At 37.3% G+C, this 21,020-nt stretch overlaps 1 long non-coding RNA gene across 2 annotated transcripts in view; it reads left to right on the top strand.

Moving 5' to 3' along the window:
* LOC132360600 (uncharacterized) overlaps positions 1 to 21,020 on the top strand; it is a 381,015-nt gene that overhangs the window by 208,266 nt on the left and 151,729 nt on the right. The window contains exon 3 of one of the 2 annotated variants that reach the window (XR_009501128.1): positions 16,154 to 16,211. The exons of the other annotated variant lie outside the window; for it this stretch is intronic. This is a non-coding gene — a long non-coding RNA (uncharacterized LOC132360600). The remainder of the gene's footprint in view (positions 1 to 16,153; positions 16,212 to 21,020) is intronic. 2 annotated transcript variants of the gene reach the window in all.

Genomic DNA, 21,020 nt, shown 5'->3' with positions numbered 1-21,020 from the left:
TATTATAACCCATAGCAAGAGAAAAATTAGGTAATGTAACTGATGCAACAACTTAAGTAAATAAATAAAATGAAACAACATCAAAGCTATATGTAGTATCACACTGGAAGAGATAAAATGAAATTAAAATATGCAGTTTATTAAAAAATGCAGAAAAGTGGGAAAAATAACAATGAAAAATTGAAAACAAATAGCAAGATTATAAACTAAGGTTGCATATATAATTACATTAAATGAGTGTTCAGTCTCTTCAGTTAAAGATGGAGATTTTAACATTAGATTCAAAAAGCAAAACCAAATTCTATATTGCGGTGGTAGGCAAAGTAATAGCCCCCAAGGATGCCTACATTCCAAACTCTGGAACCTGTGATTATGTAACATAATATCATAATACTTGATACATACATAATACTTGATATCAACATAATATCAAGTAACAAGGGGAAATTACAATTGCATATGGAATTAAAGTTGCTAATCAGAAGACAGATTATCCCGAATATCTAGGTGGGCACTACATAATCACAAGAATCCTTGAAGGTGGAAGAGGGAGGCAAAAGGAGAGTCAGAGTCAGAGAAATTAATGTGGAGATGAAAACATCAGAGTGATTCTATGTGCTAAGGATTTGACCTGCACTTGCTGTCTTTGAGAGCGGAGGTGATGAACCCAGGGAGGTTGTTGGCCGCTGGGATCTAGAAAAGGCAGGGAAATGGATTCTCCCCTACAGCCTACAGAAAAAATTAAAACCATAAAAGAGATAAAACTGTAAACAAAAATGACTTTAGTTCCTCACCTTTATGCTCTAATAAATTTTTCATATTTTAACGGCATACTTCGCAAAATAACATTTCCCTACCTTACTATAATCTTTCAATAATTATTATTTTTAAACCAATGGCAACATAACAGATGTAACCATTTCTCTTGGTTCCTTGATTTACATATTAATTGACATCAAATTTTATTTATATATCTGGATGCTAACAATCTTATGAAATGAAGAAATAATTGATTTATTTTAATTGATTTACTTTTATAATCTTTTAGAGGAATACATTATACTATAAAAATACATATTTGCTCTTTTGAACAGTTTGTTGCAAGAAGTATGTCAATATCGTATGATATTACGATATCGAATGAATTATTAAATAAAGTATTTAAATGATGGTATTTTAAAAACTTTAGCTATCAATACATAGTGATGCAAAAGTGGTTGTGTATGATGATCTCTTGCATGATGCCAGTTAATATGTTCATTTAACAGATATATGTTAAGCATCTAACAATGCAAGGTACCAGATAAGTTTGTGCTGACATATGGTTAAGACTCTTAATCTTAATTCCAGTGAAATGTAAATGAAGGATCAAGTCTTATTTCTCTTACTGTATTCCTGCTTTCCAATGTAGTCAAGTCAAGTAGTATCTCATGCATACACCTTTACAGAGGGGAAAAATCTATAGTGTTTAGATATTGAGCATGTTAAGTCCAGATTTGTAGCTGGAGGGGGAAAAAGGGGAACTTTTCATTGGAATAGCTATGAAAAATGCACATGTCCTTTCCAGATTTAAAAAAAAAAGACTGATTTTCCAACTATGGTCAGAAATTGCTTTCAACCCCTAAATGAAATCATTAAAACCCCAATAATTTGAAGTTACAATCTCTTAGTATCTGTTTCTTGTCTATTTGTTGGCAATAATATCTGTTTCTTATCTATATCTCTGTCTGTACCTCTATCTAAATCTATATCCATAAGCGTCTGTATATTTCTTGATATAAGGAGAGAGAGAAAAAGAGCCATAAAATATTCAGATTTTATACATGGTCTAACTATAAAACATATTGCAAGGCAAGAAAAATACTATATTTTTCTTGTCCACCATTACTTGCAAGCTATATTGAATCAGAGACTCATTTTTTTTTTAACAAATATGGATTATATATTTACTATGAATCAATATCAGTTTCCATATGAACTTTTATTAAAATGGGTTGTGAAAGTGACTAACTTAGGGTTAGTTTCTTTAGCTTGGCATACTGTGGAATGTGGGAGCATGTTTGGGTTGTTGCAGGACCCACAGCTTACTATTAAATAAGAATGGATGTAGATGACCCAAACACATAGCAGGTTATTCCTGAGGGGACAGCTAGCCTGATAAATTGGATAAAAGCCACATTAAAGCTTGTTTTCCACAAGAATTGGAATTCCACAGAGGAAGTGACTGATGGGCTACGTATGTAAGCCTTGTTGGACTGGCTTTACAATGATCAGGATGTTCACCCACCTCATATACCCCTTACTCAGGTCATGATAAATGCTGCAATTAAAGGGGCTCTATTGCATGGGCACCCCATGTAACCGTACTACTACAAAATCGAGTAATGGTCGGAGAAGCCGTATCAGATTTGTTTCAGCTTCCACTTATGAATTTTACATGTGGTAAGAAAATTAGAGTGATCTACAAGACAATATGGACAGCCCAAAAGATAGTCAAGGGACGCACACTAGGAGGTTGGAAGACTTTAAGGAACATGATGAACTTAGCAGACCCTGACTGGAGTGACACAGGGGCTTAATTCTGTACTATCAGTTGTTGGGTGGACAGAAGACAGGCTCTGCTGATCCCCCAATATTGAAGGGTTCTAAACAAATGACTCTACTTACTCTAGTTTGGAGGAATTTATGATGCCAGAAGGCAAAGAAGGTAATGAGAAAACTGACCTCAAAATGTCAGGGGTGATAGTGGGACAAATTAATCAGAATGAGTATTGATGAAAGGGCCACAGTCTGCTGGCCTGACCTTCAGTTGGGGACTTAAAGCCATATGCACATATGTGAGTGAAATGGCCAGGGGTTGGAAAAGAAACTCTTCTGAGATTTCTTGCCAGGAAATCCCAATGCACTATGATTCCAAAATATGTTGGTGAAGTCCTAATAGAGTCTAGATTAGTAGTATATGAGAATGCAATGGTTGATGGGACTAAGGTGAAAATTTGGATGAAAATTGGAATACTTGGACTGACTTTATGTAAAGTGAGTGTGGCTCTTATACCCAGGATTATTGGGATGGATATTATGTCTGACTGGGGAACATTTCCCCTATCTTGCATAATAAAGCAGAAGGCATGCATTTGTTCTTTGTTAACTATTACTTGAACATGCTAAAAAGGAACTGATGTAATTTTCCAAGTTTATACAGGTTTTCTTTTTTCTTTCTTTTTCTTTTTTTTTTTTTTAATTTTATTGGAGTATAGTTGATTTACAATGTTGTGTTAGTTTCAGGTATACAGCAAAGTGATTCAGTTCTACATATACACATATTCATTCTTTTTCAGATTCTTTACCCATATAGATTATTACAGAATATTGAGTAGACTTCCCTGTGCTATACAGTAGGTCCTTGTTGGTTATCTATTTTATAATAGTAGTGTGTATATGATAATCCCAGCCTCCTAATTTATCCCTCCCCCACCCCCCTTTCCCCTTTGGTAACCATGAGATTGTTTTTGAAATCTGTGAGTATGTTTCTGTTTTGTATATAAATTCTTTTGTAACATTTTAAAAAATTAGATTCCACATATGAGTGATAGCGTGTGATATTTGTTTTTCTCTGTCTTACTTCACTTAATGTGATAATCTCTAGGTCCATCCATTTTGCTGCAAATAACATTATTTCATTCTTTTTTATGGCTGAGTAATATTCCATTGTATATATGTACCACATCTCCTTTATCCATTCCTCTGTCAGTGGACATTTAGGTTGCTTCCATGTCTTGGCAAGTGTAAATAATGCTGCAATGAATATTGGAGTACATGTATCTTTTTGAATTATGGTTTTCTCCAGATATATGCCCAGGAGTGGGATTGCTAGATAATATGGTAACTCTATTTTTAGTTTTTTAAGGAACCTCCATACTGTTCTCCATAGTGGTCATATAGATTTTCAATTGTACCAGTGTCAGATACCTGGCAGATAAAAAGATATTACTGTAATTACTATCATGCTAGAATGTAGAGTTCTATTTCCAACAAATTCTCAGCACCATAGTCCGATGTGACCCATGAAAATTGTGCAAGTCTCATGGAGACTAACAGAAGATAATAAAGGCTTGAATAAAGTACTGCCACCTGTATTGTCAGCAGTTCCTGATTTGGTTTCAACAGGAAAAAAAAAAAAAAAGAAAAACCTAAAGGAGACTAGTACTCAGTGATAGATCTTGCAATTGCTTTATCTTGATTTCAGTCTTGGAAAAGAAAAAAAAACCTGCAGAGTGCCTTCACATGCAAAGTATCAAAATTTGAATTTACTCTATTTCCCCCAACGTTATTTGAATTCACCAATTTACTGTAATGATTTGGTTAGAAGGGATTAATGCTGGTCCCCAGTTGGATAATATTCTACATTGATGACATAATGATAATTTTCAATGGTGACACATGTGACTAAGAGATGCTGGTTGATAAATCCAACAAAGTATCCAAGGGCCATCCAAACAGGAAAATTCTTATAACAGGCAGAAGCTACCTGTGACATTCATAGGCAACTAAAAATAAAACACTGTCATTGCCTACCCTCATAACTAAGCAAGAAACACAGTGCCTGGTGGACTTGTTTGGATTTGAAGGATTCTTATTCTATGTGGATGCTGAAAGCTCAGCCTCTCTGCACTAGTCCTGAATTGAATCTCAGAGACAGGGTTTTGGGTGAAGTAGAAAAGCATACTTTTATTGCTTTGCCAGACAAAGGGGGACACAGCGGGCTCCTGCCCTCAAAATCAATGTGCCCCAGCCCAGGAGGATTTGATGAAGAGTTTTATAGCAATAGTTCGAGGGTGGGGTCTCTGACAAGACTAGGGTGTGTGCAGGGCCTCCACTCCCTTAATCTAGTCTCAGGTGGTTGGTCTCCTAGTCTTGATGAGCTTCTCTGCTCCCTTTAATCTTGCCTCAGGTGGTTTCTTGGCTGCTCCTCCCTGAATCTGCCCTTTGGAACTCAAGGAAGGTCATAGAGGCTGGAGTCTTGCCTACAAGAAACAGGGGACAAAAAAGGCTTCCATGCTCAAGAGTCCCACAGGGTCCTTCTCAGTTTCAATATCTGGGAATTTTGCTAGACACTATCTACAGAAATACCTGAAAGAAAGTCATTTTTGAATGGGGCCCTGAACAGCAGCAGCAGGCTATGTCTGAACTGTAAAAAGTGGTGGCTCATTCCATGCCTTCTAGCCCTTATAACCCCATTCCAACTTGGCTTGGAAGTCTGTGCAGTTTGAACTTATGCAGGTGGAAGCTTATGGCAAAAGCCTGTGAGTGTTGGCCAATAGCAAGTACTGGGATTTTGGACCAGAAAATTTCCAAACACAGTGGTAAGATACATGCCATTTGAGAGACAATAATTGACTTATTATTCTGCATTAGTTAAAACTGCCCCTATTACTGAAGGACTTAAGATAATCTTGAAACCTGAAATACCTACAGTGTCTTGGGTTATGTCAGAAACACTCTACTAAGGCAGTATTCAAAAAAGTTCCATAATAAGATGGAAAAGTTTTATATGTGAACATCCTGCTGAAGGGAGGTACTCATTGTATTCATGAGCAGGTAGCCTCTCTTCCTCTAGGGTTGGCTTCGAAACCACCTAGGTAAGTTGCTAGATCCTATTGCTACAAGTGTGGTGCCCTATGAACCGTTCCCAAAGGACACTATAAAGCACTCAACTGACCAGCAAAACACCATGTTTACAGATGGCAGTTCCAAGGTGGATGAACAGCATCGTATTTTGAAGGCTGATACATTACTACAGACTAATGAAAAACTCTAAAGAAGATAGTAAACAAATCAGTTCAGTGGACTGGATGGTAGTGATAGAATAATTGAATACCAATAAAAGCCCTGATGTTTGGGTATATACTAACTCATGGCTGGTGGCCAGTGGCCTGGCCATATGGCCAGGCAGATGGCCAATAAAAAAATGAATTATTAAAGGGATGCCTCTAAGTGTTACGGACTTACTAAAATCCTATTGGAATTTAAGGAGCACATTACAGTAAGGCATGTCAAAGACCATCAGAACCCAGCCACAGATTGAAAGTTAATTAGAACAACCCAGTGGATATCCTGGTGCAGTTGCTTGAAGTGGCCACCTGGGTTTCTGAAGTGAGGAGACATGGGGGAGATGCATCAATACAGAGATGCATTACTCACAGCACACAAGGGAAACCAGTCTTAGTACAAACTGTGAACTAATGAATGGTGACTAGTTTTGTCCTCAACTGACTTAAAACCCCAAAATAATTGAATCATGGCCAGTTGTAATGACATCATTCCATAATAAATTCTGATATATGGAGAAAATTCAATTTTGTTAGGAAGGTATACCAAATACTTTTGTAATTCTTATTGATTTGTTCTATAATAAAACTGAAATTTACCATGAGGATACTGCAATATGGTATAACACTGGCATTATTGGAAAGATTCAAGTACCTAACCAAGTAAACTAAGCAAATTGGCTTTATAATAATTCTGATATGAATGATCAAATGTAGTGGGAAGTCAAGGTAAATCCTCCTTAGGATATAATACTGATGAAAATTGTCTTGCCTGAGTAAAAAGTGAATTTGGCTAACCACAGGTTGATTTCTATGCTTGCTACTTCCATGCAAGTTTATCTTAAGGTACAAGTAACTGTCGATCGAGAGAGGAAGCAAATAACTAAATTAGTACAAAAATATTTTTTAAATGTATGTAATGGCTTTATAGAATGGATTAGTTGTTTCTTTAAATCCATCCCCACCCTACACTGGCTGCCCCAAATACTAGGCATATTCGTGCTGATACTATTGCTGTGTATGTAACATAAATTCTTCACTAAATATAAATGCCTAGAAAATTTTGATTATTTTGCTGTAGCAGAATGTAGGCCATGGAATAGAGAGGTAGTCTGTGAAGGAAAGGGTTAATTCAGCAGACCTGAGTTGTTTAAATTCTGCACATCCCCCAAGAAAGGCCTGTCTTCAGGACTGGTCCTTGGATGGCTCCTAAAAGTTAAGCTGAGTCCATGAGTATTCTGCCTGATAAGAATGTTTTTCTGTGCCTGATGCCTTGACCTACGTATCAGCAGTTTAACAGGCTAACAATGTGGTTTATGGTGAATTCCTGTTTTTGTTCTAAGACTTGGAGTCTGAGTTACTGAGGTCAGTCATATGGATGCTGCATGACTATATGAGTGACCCCCAATCAAAACCATGGACACTAAGGCTCAGATGAGATTCTCTGGGTAGCAATACTTCACACACGTTGTCAAACATTGTTGCTAAAAAAATTAAGCGCATCTGTGAGACTCCATTGGTGTGGTCCCTTGGAAGCTTGTGGCTGATTTCTCCTGTACTTCATCCCATGGGCATTTTCCCTTTGCTGACGTTAATGTGTATCCTTCTGCTGTAAGAAGCTGTCACCATGAGTATAAGAGCTTTTCTAAGTCCTATGAGCCATTCTAGTGAGTCACAAAGTCTGAGGTAGCCTTGGAGACCTTTAACATAGTTAGAAACTTAAAGAGTGGATCAAATACTATGTAAGCTAGATACAGAGTAAATTTGTCAATAGGCTGAAGAGAAAGCTCAGGAATAAATGGTACATATACCTCATTTACTGTAGTATCCAAAACAGTACAAAAAGCAGAAATAATTGGGTGAAAGGTCTTATGGATACTAACTCAAACATTTTATTCATAATGACTCAGTATGTGGCATTTATATCTTTTTGGGTTTGTGTCTTTAAATCTCTAACACCTGCCCTCAGACATATGATATTTACTGTCCAGTTCTGTTGCTGGCTCTTTTTCTCTGAAAAATAGACTAATTCATGCCCTTCCAGGACCTGGAGGCTATGTCACACATAGAACACCAGAAGCTGGCAGGCTTCTTTATGGGAAAAAAGAAATTTTAGATATTTTGCCTGTTATCTCATTATTTTCTTCCTTGTCCCCCCAGTTTTTTCCACTTCTATGAAGGCTTTTCCTAAAAGCATCTCTTTGACTTCCTCTTCTTGGCCCTGCCTCTCAGTCAAATACATGGGCCTTTCTTTGCATAGTACTTTTGAGGACATACCATACCCTGCACTAATGACAGACAAATGATTTGTTTTCTAAATGTATGTATATGTATGTGCCTGTTAGATATATATTATGATACTTTTCAGGAGCAAAAAATACCTTTGTAGGTAATTACTTTACATAAAAAATAGACAAAGGCAGTGGCAGGTACTGTTTTTTGCTTACAGAGCCCACCTCCCACCCTTCCTCCTTTCTAGGAATGGCTGCCTCCCTCTGTATATATGAAAATGCCAGGCGCTCACTTTCCCAGCTATCTTTGCTGGTAAAATAACATATGTGATTAAATCTTGGCCTGTGTGAACAAATAGAATGTGTTCGTGTTATATATTGTGTTTCTAGGAAAAATTTGCCATCCCTTATAATAGAAAGTGATGCAAAAATAGAAGCCCCCCTCCCTCCATTTCTCTATTTAGATGTTTTGATTCACTGAAAATGTTGCTTGGATCTGTTGTAGGCAGCTTGCAACATAAGCGGAGTATCAAAAAAATAAGGTGATATAAGGCTATGATACCACTGTTTTGTTAAATGAATGATGGACTCAGCTACCTCTGGTTTCCTGTGTTTAGGGAAAATAACCACTCAGTGTTCTACAATAACAAACACACTAATAGTTTCATAGAAAATATTGTTGAGCCTAGGAGACCAAAATAAAGATGCTTAAGTTTAACTAATATTAAATTTCATAATCAATCATTAACATGAAATAAATATATTGACCATATTACTGAACCGAACTCAGGAAATTACAGCATTTATTTGCAGAGCACCAAGCAAGGAGAACAGGCAGCTAATGCTCAAAAGACCCAAACTCCCTGATGGCTTTCAGACAAGTGTTTAAAGGCAACATTAGGGATGAGGGTTGCAGGGTGCATGATCAGCTCCTGGACATTCTTCTGATTGGTTGGTTGTGGGTAATAGGGCGATGTTTTGGGAATCTTAATCATCTTCTGGTTCCAGGGAGTCTGGGGTCTATGTGCTTCTCATCAGCATGTAGTCAACATCCTTCATTGCATAGGAGTCTTAATTTCTGCAGAACAACTCAAAGATATGCTTCAGATTGTTATCTATATCCCTTCAGGAGGAACTAGGAGTTCTCTGACTCTATTATTCAAGCTATTATTACTTTTCTTACTTGACTGCTTTCCTCTGTTTCTGCATTTTCCACTTCTATCATCATTAACTGCATGATTCTGCTCTTGGGAACTCAGAGAAGGCCTAGGATACAAAAGCTTTTTCTACAAACAAGAGGTGGGGGACATGGAGTGGCTTGTAGCTGGGAGGGCCCTGCAGGGTCCTGCTCTGTTTCAACCACCTGCTAGGTTATGTATATTGTTGACAAACTGAAGATACAGAAGTTAAATAAATAATTGTTGCAATCAAAGGTGGAAATGAGATGTTGGGGAAAAATGCTTCTTCCTCACATTTGGAGGAATCAGGAATGCATCACCCAACCATGTTATTTTTTAGAAGCTGATATGTCTGGAGAATGTGCTTTCTTTTAATCACTCATGGTTATGAGGTGCGCTTAGAGATATGGCCTTGCTTATGGGAGAGGTGTGTATTGGTCTAGTATGAATACCTGTTCTATAGTCACAGCCTAATTCTGATATTCAGAAGCTCACTTGACCTTATGATTAAGCCTCACTTACAAATGTCCATTTTAAGAGGCTTTTAATCTCCATCTGTATTATTTACCTCTTAATTTTCAATTAGTCCAAAACTAGCATGTGAAAGAGTGGTTTTACTAAAAGAGTTCCCTCAAACTTCAACATGATAAGTTAATAATGACCCATTCAGGTAATTAAGAAAATGGTATAGTAAACTGCTGCTGGTGCCCCACATGTATCCCTTTCGCACTCATCTGACACTAGTAACTATGGAAAGATTTTCTGAGAAGACAAGCACACCACAGAAATCTAGTGGAGCGCTGAATCGTTTGTAGTTTATACGTTTTATTTCCCTGAAGTTAGTTGGGGAGTTGTCTTTATTTCTATTTTGGCTCCCTCACCAATAAAAATGGCTAGCTGTGTCAAAATCATCGCTTTCCTTAGATTGCTCTTCATTGCATATGAATTAGGTTGAATCCCTCAATAAAGCACAAATACATTTGCAGGATACTCCAGCATTTCCTGAAATCTTGATGATTTCCTTCTTACTGTTCCATGAATGGACTTTGCATTTTGCACTCTGACTTGAACTTTGTGTATTTAGAAAGGACCAACAAATTCTTTACCAACTTTTTTTCTATTTTGCATGGAATCAGTCAAAATTTGGTAGGAGCTAGTTGATGTTTCCTTCAATCACTTCTCATAAGATTAATATTTCCATACACTTAAACATGCTGACTTCCTGGTGGTACCTGTTTTGTGGTTTTACAATTCATTTTTATATAAAAATTTATTTTGGGATATTTTATTCACATTTTGAGAGAATAGTAGGTGTTTGGTCTCTAGGCATCATACTGAAAATATTCTCAGATATTTGAAAATAAACTTTCACATAAATTGAATCATAATCAATAAACATTAAGGGATTAATTTCTGTTAAACCTAGACACACACATATAAACACAACAGATTAATCAGTCCTGTACTTTTTTGTATAAGCAAATTAAGACACATACATACAAACACAACAGATTAATCAGTCCTGTACTTTTTTGTATAAGCAAATTAATGTCATAACAAATTTCTATTTAAGAACACCAGAGCTCTTCTGAACCAAGAATCACTTATTTTGGCCAGTAGATTGAGATGTTTTAATTGAATACCTGGGGCTTGACTGCTGGGTGGGAAAAGAAACTAAGTGGAAGTATACAATATTTACCACCACAAAGAGAATAGGAAACATATGAATAATTGAAATAGTTTTATTTTAAAATAAATACCTATAAGATTCACAACTGCAATATAAAATATTCATGTATTCAAAACCACATAATATCCATAAATCAAATGACTACTGTTAATATTTACAAGGGAAGAAAATATTTTTAGTCACCTAAAGAAACACTCAATTAAGTGGTGAAAACTTAACAAACATGATTGAATAAGTATATATAAACAAGAATTGGGACTTCTCTGGTGGTCCAGTGGTTAAGACTTTGCCTTCCAATGCAGGGGGTGTGGGTTCCATTCCTGGTCGGGGAGCTCAGACCCCACATGCCTCACGGCCAAAAAACCAAAACATAAAACAGAAGCAATATTGTAACAAATTCAATAAAGACTTTAAAAATGGTCCACATCAGGGCTTCCCTGGTGGCGCAGTGGTTAGGAATCCACCTGCCAATGCAGGGGACACGGGTTCGTGCCCCAGTCCAGGAAGATCCCACATGCCATAGAGCGGCTAGGCCTGTGAGCCACAACTACTGAGCCTGTGTGTCTGAAGCCTGTGCTCTGCAACGGGAGAGGCCGCGACAGTGAGAGGCCCACACACCACGATGAAGAGTGGCCCCCGCTCGCCGCGAAAGCCCTTGCACAGAAACTAAGACCCAACACAGCCAAAAATAAATAAATAAATAAATTTATGTAAAAAAAAAAAAGGTCCACATCAACAAATCTTTAAAAAAAATAAAAAACAAGAATTGCACATTACTACTTCCTAAGAATTGTATAGAAGTATCCGAATTATATAAACATTGTTGAAGGGTCTGGTCCATGCTGTATGTTCCCTTTAGTACTTATAGGATGACTCATATAATTTTAAAAATAAATGAATAATAAAAATGAAGAGGGAGACCTTCAAGATGGCAGAAGAGTAAGACGTGGAGATCACCTTCCTCCCCACAAATACATCAGAAATACATCTACATGTGGTACAACTCCTACAGAACACCTACTGAGCACTGGCAGAAGAACTCAGACCTCCCAAAAGGCAAGAAACTCCCCATGTACCTGGTTAGGGCAAAAGAAAAAAGAAAAAACAGAGACGAAAGAGTAGAGATGGGACCTGCACCAGTGGGAGGGAGCTGTGAAGGAGGAAAAGTCTCCACACACTAGGAAGCCCCTTCACTGGCGGAGATGGAGGGTGGCCGTGGGATAGCTTTGGAGCCACAGAGGAAAGTGCAGCAACAGGGGTGCGGACGGCAAAGTGGAGGGATTCCCTCACAAGGATCGGTGCCAGCCAGCATTCACCAGCACGAAAGGCTTGTCTGTTCACCCACCAGGGCGGGTGGGGGCTGGGATCTGAGGCTCGGGCTTTGGAGGTCAGATCCCAGGGAGAGGACTGGGGTTGGCTGCGTGAACACAGCCTGAAGGGGGGCTAGTGCGCCACAGCTAGCCGGCAGTGTGTCCGGGAAAAGGTCTGGAACTGCCGAAGAGGCAAGAGACTTTTTCTTGCCTCTATCTTTCGTGGTTCAAGAGGAGAGGGGATTATGAGCGCCACCTAAATGAGCTCCAGAGACGGGCACAAGCCGCAGCTATCAGTGCCAACCACAGAGACGGGCATGAGACGCTAAGGCTGCTGCTGCAGCCATCAAGAAGCCTGTGTGCAAGCACAGGTCACTATCCACACCTCCCCTCCCAGGAGCCTGTGCAGCCTGCCACTGCCAGAGTCCCGTGATCCAGGGACAACTTCCCTGGGAAAACACATGGCACGCCTCAGGCTGTTACAACGTCATGCTAGCCTCTGCTGCCTCAGGCTCACCCCACATTCCGTACCCTTCCCTCCCCCCAGCCTGAGGCAGCCAGAACCCCCTAATCAGCTGCTAATTTAACCCCACTTTAACACTCCCATTTTCCATTGCAACAAAATGAATAAATTCCCTGGGAATAAACCTACCTAAGGAGACAAAAGACCTGTATGCAGAAAACTATAAGGCACTGATGAAAGAAATTAAAGATGACACAAACAGAATGAGAGATATACCATGTTCTTGGATTGGGAGAATCGACATTGTGAAAATGACTATACTACCCAAAGCAATCTACAGATTAAATGCAATCCCTATCAGACTACCAATGGCATTTTTCACAGAGCTAAAACAAAAAATTTCACTATTTGTATGGAAACACAAAAGAACCCAAATAGCCAAAGCAATCTTGAGAAAGAAAAACGGAGCTGGAGGAATCAGGCTCCCATACTTCAGAGTATACTACAAAGCTACAGTAATCAAGACAGTATGGTACTGGCACAAAAACAGAAATGTAGATCAATGGAACAGGACAGAAAGCCCAGAGATAAACCCAAACACATATGGTCACCTTATTTTTGATAAAGGAGGCAAGAATATACAATAGAGAAAAGACAGCCTCTTCAATAAGTGGTGGTGGGAAAAATGGACAGCTGCATGTAAAAGAATGAAATTAGAACCCTCCCTAACACCATACACAAAAATAAACTCAAAATGGATTAAAGACCTAAATGTAAGGCCAGACACTATAAAACTCTTAGAGGAAAACATAGGCAGAACACTCTGTGACATAAATCACAGAAAGATCCTTTTTGACCCACCTCCTAGAGAAATGAAAATAAAAACAAATATCAACAAATGGGACCTAATGAAACTCAAAAGCTTTTGCACAGCAAAGGAAACCATAAACAAGATGAAAAGACCACCCTCAGAATGGAAGAAAATATTTGCAAATGAAGCAACTGACAAAGGATTAATCTCCAAAGTTTACAAGCAACTCATGCAGCTCAATATCAAAAAAAAAAAAAAAAAAAAAAAAAACCCAATCCAAGAATGGGCAGAAGACCTAAATAGACATTTCTCCAAAGAAGATATACAGATTGCCAACAAACACATGAAAGAATGCTCAACATCTCTAATCATTAGAGAAATGCAAATCAAAACTACAATGAGATATCATCTCACACCAGTCAGAATGGCCATCATCCAAAAATCTAGAAACAGTAAATGCTGGAGAGGGTGTGGAGAAAAGGGAACCCTCTTGCACTGTTGGTGGGAATGTAAATCGATACAGCCACTATGGAGATCTGTATGGATGTTCCTTAAAAAACTAAAAATAAAATTACCATACACCCCAGCAATCCCACTACTGGGCATATACCCTGAGAAAACCATAATTCAAAAAGAGTCATGTACCACAATGTTCATTGCAGCTCTATTTACTATAGCCAGGACATGGAAGCAACCTAAGTGTCCATCGACAGATGAATGGATAAAGAAGATGTGGCACATATACACAATGGAATATTACTCAGCCATAAAATAAACGAAATTGAGTTGTTTGTAGTGAGGTGGATGGACCTAGAGTCTGTCATACAGAGTGAAGTAAGTCAGAAAGAGGAAAACAAATACCGTATGCTAACACATACATGTGGAATCTAAAAAAAAAAAAAAAATGGTCATGAAGAACCTAGGGGCAGGATGGGAATAAAGACACAGACCTACTAGAGAATGTACTTGAGGACACGGGGAGGGGGAAGGGTAAGCTTGGACGAAGTGAGAGAGTGGCATGGACATATATACACTACCAAATGTAAAGCTGATAGCTAGTGGGAAGCAGCCGCATAGCACAGGAGATCAGTTTGGTGCTTTGTGACCACCTAGAGGGGTGGGATAGGGAAGGTGGGAGGGTGGGAGACACAAGAAGGAAGAGATATGGGAATATGTGTATATGTATAGCTGATTCAGTTTGTTATAAAGCAGAAACTAACACACAATTGTAAAGCAATTATATTCCAATAAAGATGTTAAAAAATAAAATAAAATCCCCCAAAAATGTAATATACCTGCCATCAATATATACATTTTTCTAATTTTGTTCTCATTATGATTTTAATATTTAAAATACCGTTAAATATTTAGTAGACATTTAACTAACTACTCAGTTGATATAAACACCGTCTTTTTCTCCTAGTAAAAGGACTTTGGAATTTAGCCAAAGTAAAGGAATACATATGATCTGGAATTTTCAGGGAAAGGACTAAAAGAGCTTAGTGTTTTTCTAAAATATGTGGAATAAAACAAAAGCTTGGGGTTCAGTAACACAGTGTGTTAGTTTACGTGCTGAAGACAAATCTGTTTCTAGGCAGTAACAAGAAAAACATGAGCAGCAGGTGGAGGAGCACTGTGTTGCTGTGTGTTTGAGTTAGACTATCAAAGAATGGCTGGACGGTAGAAGTCCAGAAGCTTTTGTTATTTTCCACAGCAACCAACATAGCACCTGCTAGCCACATTGGCTGGATATAACAGAACTGCCTGCGTTTGCAGTGGGGTAACGAGGAAGGGCTTACAACTGTAGTTCTCATTGAAAGAAGCATTTTCTAATTTCAAAAATGGTTTTATGGGGATCAACCCACCCTGGAAATTTAGGAAATTAAAGGAATTCATGATTTCATGTTATTGAAAGATGCTGGTCTTCCAAAGAAACAAATAATCTGTTTGCAGTGTAGAATCTGCATAATAGAAATAGAGCATTTTTTTTTCATTTCTCTTGAATGTTTCTGTATCAAAATTTAAAACTGTCAGTTGCCCTGTGTGGCTTCAGTATCAGTCATTAAAGATTTGCTTGAGCCAAATTCTAATCACAGTACAGTTAGGACACTTAATTGTTTCCAAGATTTTCTCTTAGAGACAAGCTAAGTTGTGAAGCAGGATTTAGGATACAGGTGGGTAATTGGTCAGCTCCAGTTGGTTGAGAGGTATGGAACTCCTTTTAGTTCATAGGCAACATATCTCAAACAATTATTAACTTTTAGGGAATAATTGGAGAATTATTTATTCATTCATTTGACAGTTATTATGAGTACCAGTTATATGCAAGGTTGTTTCTAGGTAATTGGACTACATTAGTGAACAAAATAGACAAAGAATCTGCACACATAGAAATGGATTTACTTTCTAGAAGAGTTAGATAATAGCAAATAATCATAATGCACAAGTAAACTTAAATTAGACGGTGATAAAATCTACAGATTAAAAGAAAACTAGAGCCAGGTAAAGGGACTCTAAAAGGAGTGGAAGATGGTTCAGAATAGAGATTGGACTTTTAAATGAGGTGATTAGGTCTGGCATAATTTTTAAAATTTCTTTCTTTTCTCTCTCTCTCTCTTTTTTTTTTTTTTTTTTTGCTAAAGGAAATGCAAGTCAGTGAATCAGTGGAAAAGCAATGCAAATTGATGCTCATCTGAAGAAGTAAGATTGTCACATCTCAATATTATGGCAATTATACAGATTTAGAGTCAATTAACCTTTACACAGTTCCTACTATTTGCCAAGTTTTAGTGCAACGTGTAATCACTAATAATATGCTGATTAAATAACAGTGCTTTGAAGCAGTCATCACTGCCCAGGACACACTGTAGCTCATGGAGGTTAAGTGAATTGCTTAGGACCACGATGGAGATTGATCAGAGGCAGGAAAGATGGAGGTGTGCTGAAGAGTGGTTATTAGCAATTTGATTTTATTTGGGTCAATAATTGCTTTTCTTTCTGTTTCTTCAAAATCAAACCTTGTAAATCAACATATTTATAAAGGAAACTTTAGTTTTAGCTGTTTTCTTTTTATGTATGTGTTAAATATGATTTTCTAATTCAAACTCCTTTTAAGTTTGTTGTATCATCACATATGTTGTTACCTAGATTACATTTCTTGATTCCATATCAAAAAATAAATAATGACCACTCAGAACTCAATGATTGTTGGAATAAAATATTGGCTTCAAAAGGAATTTAAAATAATAGTTTCAGAAACTAGAGAAATGCAGTGCATCAAGAAATCAGTTTGTTGCATATTTATATGCATGCATGGTGGTTGAATAGATTTTGGAAGAATTCTGCTTCTATTCCAGAGAGGTAAAATTTTTCAGCTCTAAAGTAGCCATTCAAGGACGTGTTTCGTTAAGTAGAAAGAAGAAACCAGACAGTACTTTCAGTGCTTTGCTTGGAAGTCCCCTTAGCTAGATAATCAAATTCATTACACATATTTTAAACGTCCACATAACTGCAGAGAACAGTTTCATTAAGCTCTTTGCCACTTCGTTTCAAAGGGATCTCTATTTTTTTCCAGTTTCTGATGACATTTTTCTTATTTCCTCTTTAGTCATTTTTATTATCTCCTTTTTAGACAGCATCCTCAAAACCAGATTTCTACTAACAGTCTGTTGGAATCAGTTTAGGATTCCCCTTATATGCTGCTCAAAATCTTTCTTGCTTGTGACATTCCATCCCTTTTGCCATATTTTGTTTGTTAGAAGCAAGTTTCTAGTCACAACCCACTCTGGAAGGGAAGAAGTTATGTAAGGAACGCCTACCTGGAGTTGGAGGTCACTGAGAGCCATCTCAGAGGATCCTGTCACAACTACTTTCAGATAATTAGCAGAGTTTTTATATTGTACCAGCAAATAAGTTAGATACAGAAAAAAGAAACAAGAATGTGGTATCTGGAGCAAGGTAGTACTCCATTAGAAATTCTCATAAGTACATGGCATCGGGTATGCAAATGTAGGAAATTGCATTCTATAGGTTAGAAGTTACCAAGAAAAATGGATACCTGAAGGCTCTCAGGAGAACATATTCTCTGATTTCTGTTTTTCAGGGGTTTTTTCCCCTTCTTTCTCTTCTTTAATTAGAAAAATTCCTATTTTCCAAATTTTCAAGTTTATTCATATTTTTTCTAAATATCTAATGTGTTGTTATACCTATCTAGTACCTTTCTTATTTTAGATATTATATTTAACTATATATTTTATGATTATCCATATAGTCCCCTAAAATTTCCTATCTCTTCACAATTTTTATTGTATTATCAACATTGTGTATAAAAGTTGATTGGAAACTGAAGCATAATTTTGTTTTGTTTTTTTTATTTCCCAGAAAGTGTAGGCCGTTTCACCTCTGGGAGTTAGTGTGTGCATGTGGGTAGAGGAGGGCACTAATCACTTTCACTCCTTCTGCAGTAAAGTTCAACTAGCTTCGAGTTTCAGATTTAATAGACTAGAGTTCCCTTGTAATTATACCAACTCCCAATCACCAAGTGGTGGCCTTTATAATTCTACTTTAGTAATTAAACTGGAAGAGTGTTATATTCACTTCTCCCCTCTTTTTAATGCTACTTTTTTAACGTGGTTGAGATAAGGGTTATTGGGCCAGGGAATCTACTTCAGTGTTTGGGGCTTTTCTAGACTCCAGCCAATTTCACAATCCCACAATGAGATCCAAAACGTGCTTGATCCCCTTCATCCTTGCATGGTTATTCAGCCCATGGTAACCTTCCACCCCCATGGTCCACAACTTCCAGGATGCTCTGATCTTCTATGAACCTGTCATTCTTTATCTGTCTCTAGAATTTAATTCATCAAGGCTTCCTTGATCTTGCTTTCCATTTTCTTTGTTAGTCCCATTGAAAAGTATGGCTTTTATTTTGTCAAGTTACTTCATATTATCACAAGAGCAAAGGTCTTACATGTTGTTCTCTATCGTCCTTGGAAATGAAATTTCATTTGACTTATTCATAATAGTAGGACATATGATATTCATTTTATATTCTTTTAAAAGGTTTGGTTTAATGTCTACAGATAAGTTTAATTAGAATTCATCTATTCAGACTTCCACAATTTTTCAAATAGGTGATTATAATTTTATGTTAAACATTTTCACAATTCAGTTTGTCAGTCACCTTTTAGTAATTGATTTCTTTGAATAATTAAATGGTCATTTCTATAACACCAAAAAAACCCTGATATTGTATGGAATTAGAGTATATACAAAAATCATGACTTTTCATCCTTTTTTTACATTTCATAAAATTACGTAGATTTGTTAACCACCATTTTATCCATTTTTAATTTGTGGAATTTTAGAATTGATAGAAAACTTAGTAGCCTCTACAATCACTTTATTTTTCAGATTACACAATTACAGCCTAGAAACTACAACACATATATATGCATCTATTCATTAATGTGTCTTTTCCCAAAATGCTTTTCTGATGTGTCTTATTATCAGGACTCATGTGCACTGCTTTCTTCACAAATCCAGGGATTATCACTACCCAAAGGGATTTACTAAGTCTGCTTTTCCATTTTTAGGTGTGATACCTGAAGCTCACAGTAACAGCTAGCTACTCTGATAACATGGTCAGTCCTAAGGAGATACACACGGTTTAAATACCAGCTCTTGCTCTAATGCTGCCTCATTTTAAATGTGCCTTGATTATATTTCACTTACTGTGAAAACAGTCTGCATTTAATTGCTTTTAACCTGCATAGTAAAATAATGCAACTAAATTCAGTAAGACTGATGAGTCTCCAAAATTAAACTTTGGTAATCACAATTCAGAAAAAAATGTGGTTGTTTATTCATCCTTTTTCTAAAGGCTGGGAAAGCCCTCTTTCCATTGTTGATATTTTATTAATAAACATTTTCATTTAATTAAGATAACCAAAGCTATAAATAAAAGTAGATGTATCTTTTTTTTTTTTTTTTAAGATGCAAAGCAAACTACACCATTTCTTTTTTTAAACTTTGGATTTATTTATGTATGTATGTATGTATGTATGTATGGATGGCTGTGTTGGGTCTTCGTTTCTGTACGAGGGCTTTCTCTAGTTGCGGCGAGCAGGGGCCGCGCTTCATCGCGGTGCGCGGGCCTCTCACTATCGCGGCCTCTCTTGTTGCGGAGCACAGGCTCCAGATGTGCAGGCTCAGTAATTGTGGCTCACGGACACAGTTGCTCTGTGGCATGTGGGATCTTCCCAGACCAGGGCTCGAACCCGTGTCCCCTGCATTGGCAGGCAGACTCTCAACCACTGCGCCACCAGGGAAGCCCTCTCAGAATATTTTTTAATTTCTCTTTTTAAATTTTTTCTTTGACTCATTTGTTGTGCAGGAACATGTTATTTAACCGCTTATTTTCGTTTACTCGAAATATTTTTTAATTTATTAAAAACACCCAGCATTCAAGAACAACTTGAAACTCCATATGAATTTTAATCTCGCTCCTTGCTGTCTTCAGAGCACTCACAGACAGAAGGGCATGGGGCAGAAACCTGAGACTGGGTGGAGCATTAGGGCTGACTCTGCCAGAGATTGGTTGTCATTGAGGCCAGGAGGCAGTTAGCACATGTCAGGGCCACCTTAGTTGGGGGACAAGGCAATAGAAGGCTGGGGGTTTGCGAGGAAGTGGTGGAGATACAGACTCCAAGCTCCATCCAGCAGAGGAGTCGGCACTGGGGGAGCTCAGGGCCTGCTCACAAAGGATCCAGAACCATCATTTCAGACTGGCTGCCCCGGCGGACCTCACCATGGGGTCTTGTCCTCTTCTGAGGCAAAACTTTTAATGAGCAAATCTTTCAAAAGCGAATCATTTGTTTCATTTGTAAACCTAGAACAGATGTTGATTTCAGTTGGGTTATGTGTCCATAGCTGTAAACATATTCTACCATAACTTATATAGCAAAGTGCAGCTGGTAGAGATAATCACAATTTAATTGTATATATGTCTTAATTCAGAAAATTTTTATATCTAATCTGAAAAGTTGGAAGAAATTCCTGGGAAAAATCACCCCCTACATGCCTCACCCAGTGAAAAACCAGCCTTATAACAGGGAGAGGAATATAGCTCTCTACCTTAAATTAAGTACTTCCATAAAGGATATTAAAGTTTCCTTGTAACTCTCTTTGAGGTGACAGTAGATGCTTTAATTTAAGAGTGATTAAGACATGATTTGCATTACTGTTTAGGTTTAGTTTGAAGAGGGGCATAATTGATAGATCGGGTAACATCTACTGTAATAAATTTTTTTTCTCTAAAAAGCTTGATCCTGAAAAAAATTCACAACCTTATGAATGAGTGTCATAATTGTTCTAATTCATGATTCAATCCATAACAAAATAAACCCTTTTACTAAGTATTTTATTATAATGCTCTTAAATTTCTTAAAATTAGATAGCTCAATGTAATGTTAAAACTGCAAAAGCATTTACCACTTGGAAATCATAATT

This window comes from Balaenoptera ricei, chromosome 2 (genome assembly GCF_028023285.1).
Source record: "Balaenoptera ricei isolate mBalRic1 chromosome 2, mBalRic1.hap2, whole genome shotgun sequence".
Lineage (NCBI taxonomy): Eukaryota > Metazoa > Chordata > Mammalia > Artiodactyla > Balaenopteridae > Balaenoptera > Balaenoptera ricei.
The sequence above is the reverse complement of the archived record's forward strand: the minus strand, read 5'-3'. Positions and strand labels throughout refer to the sequence as shown.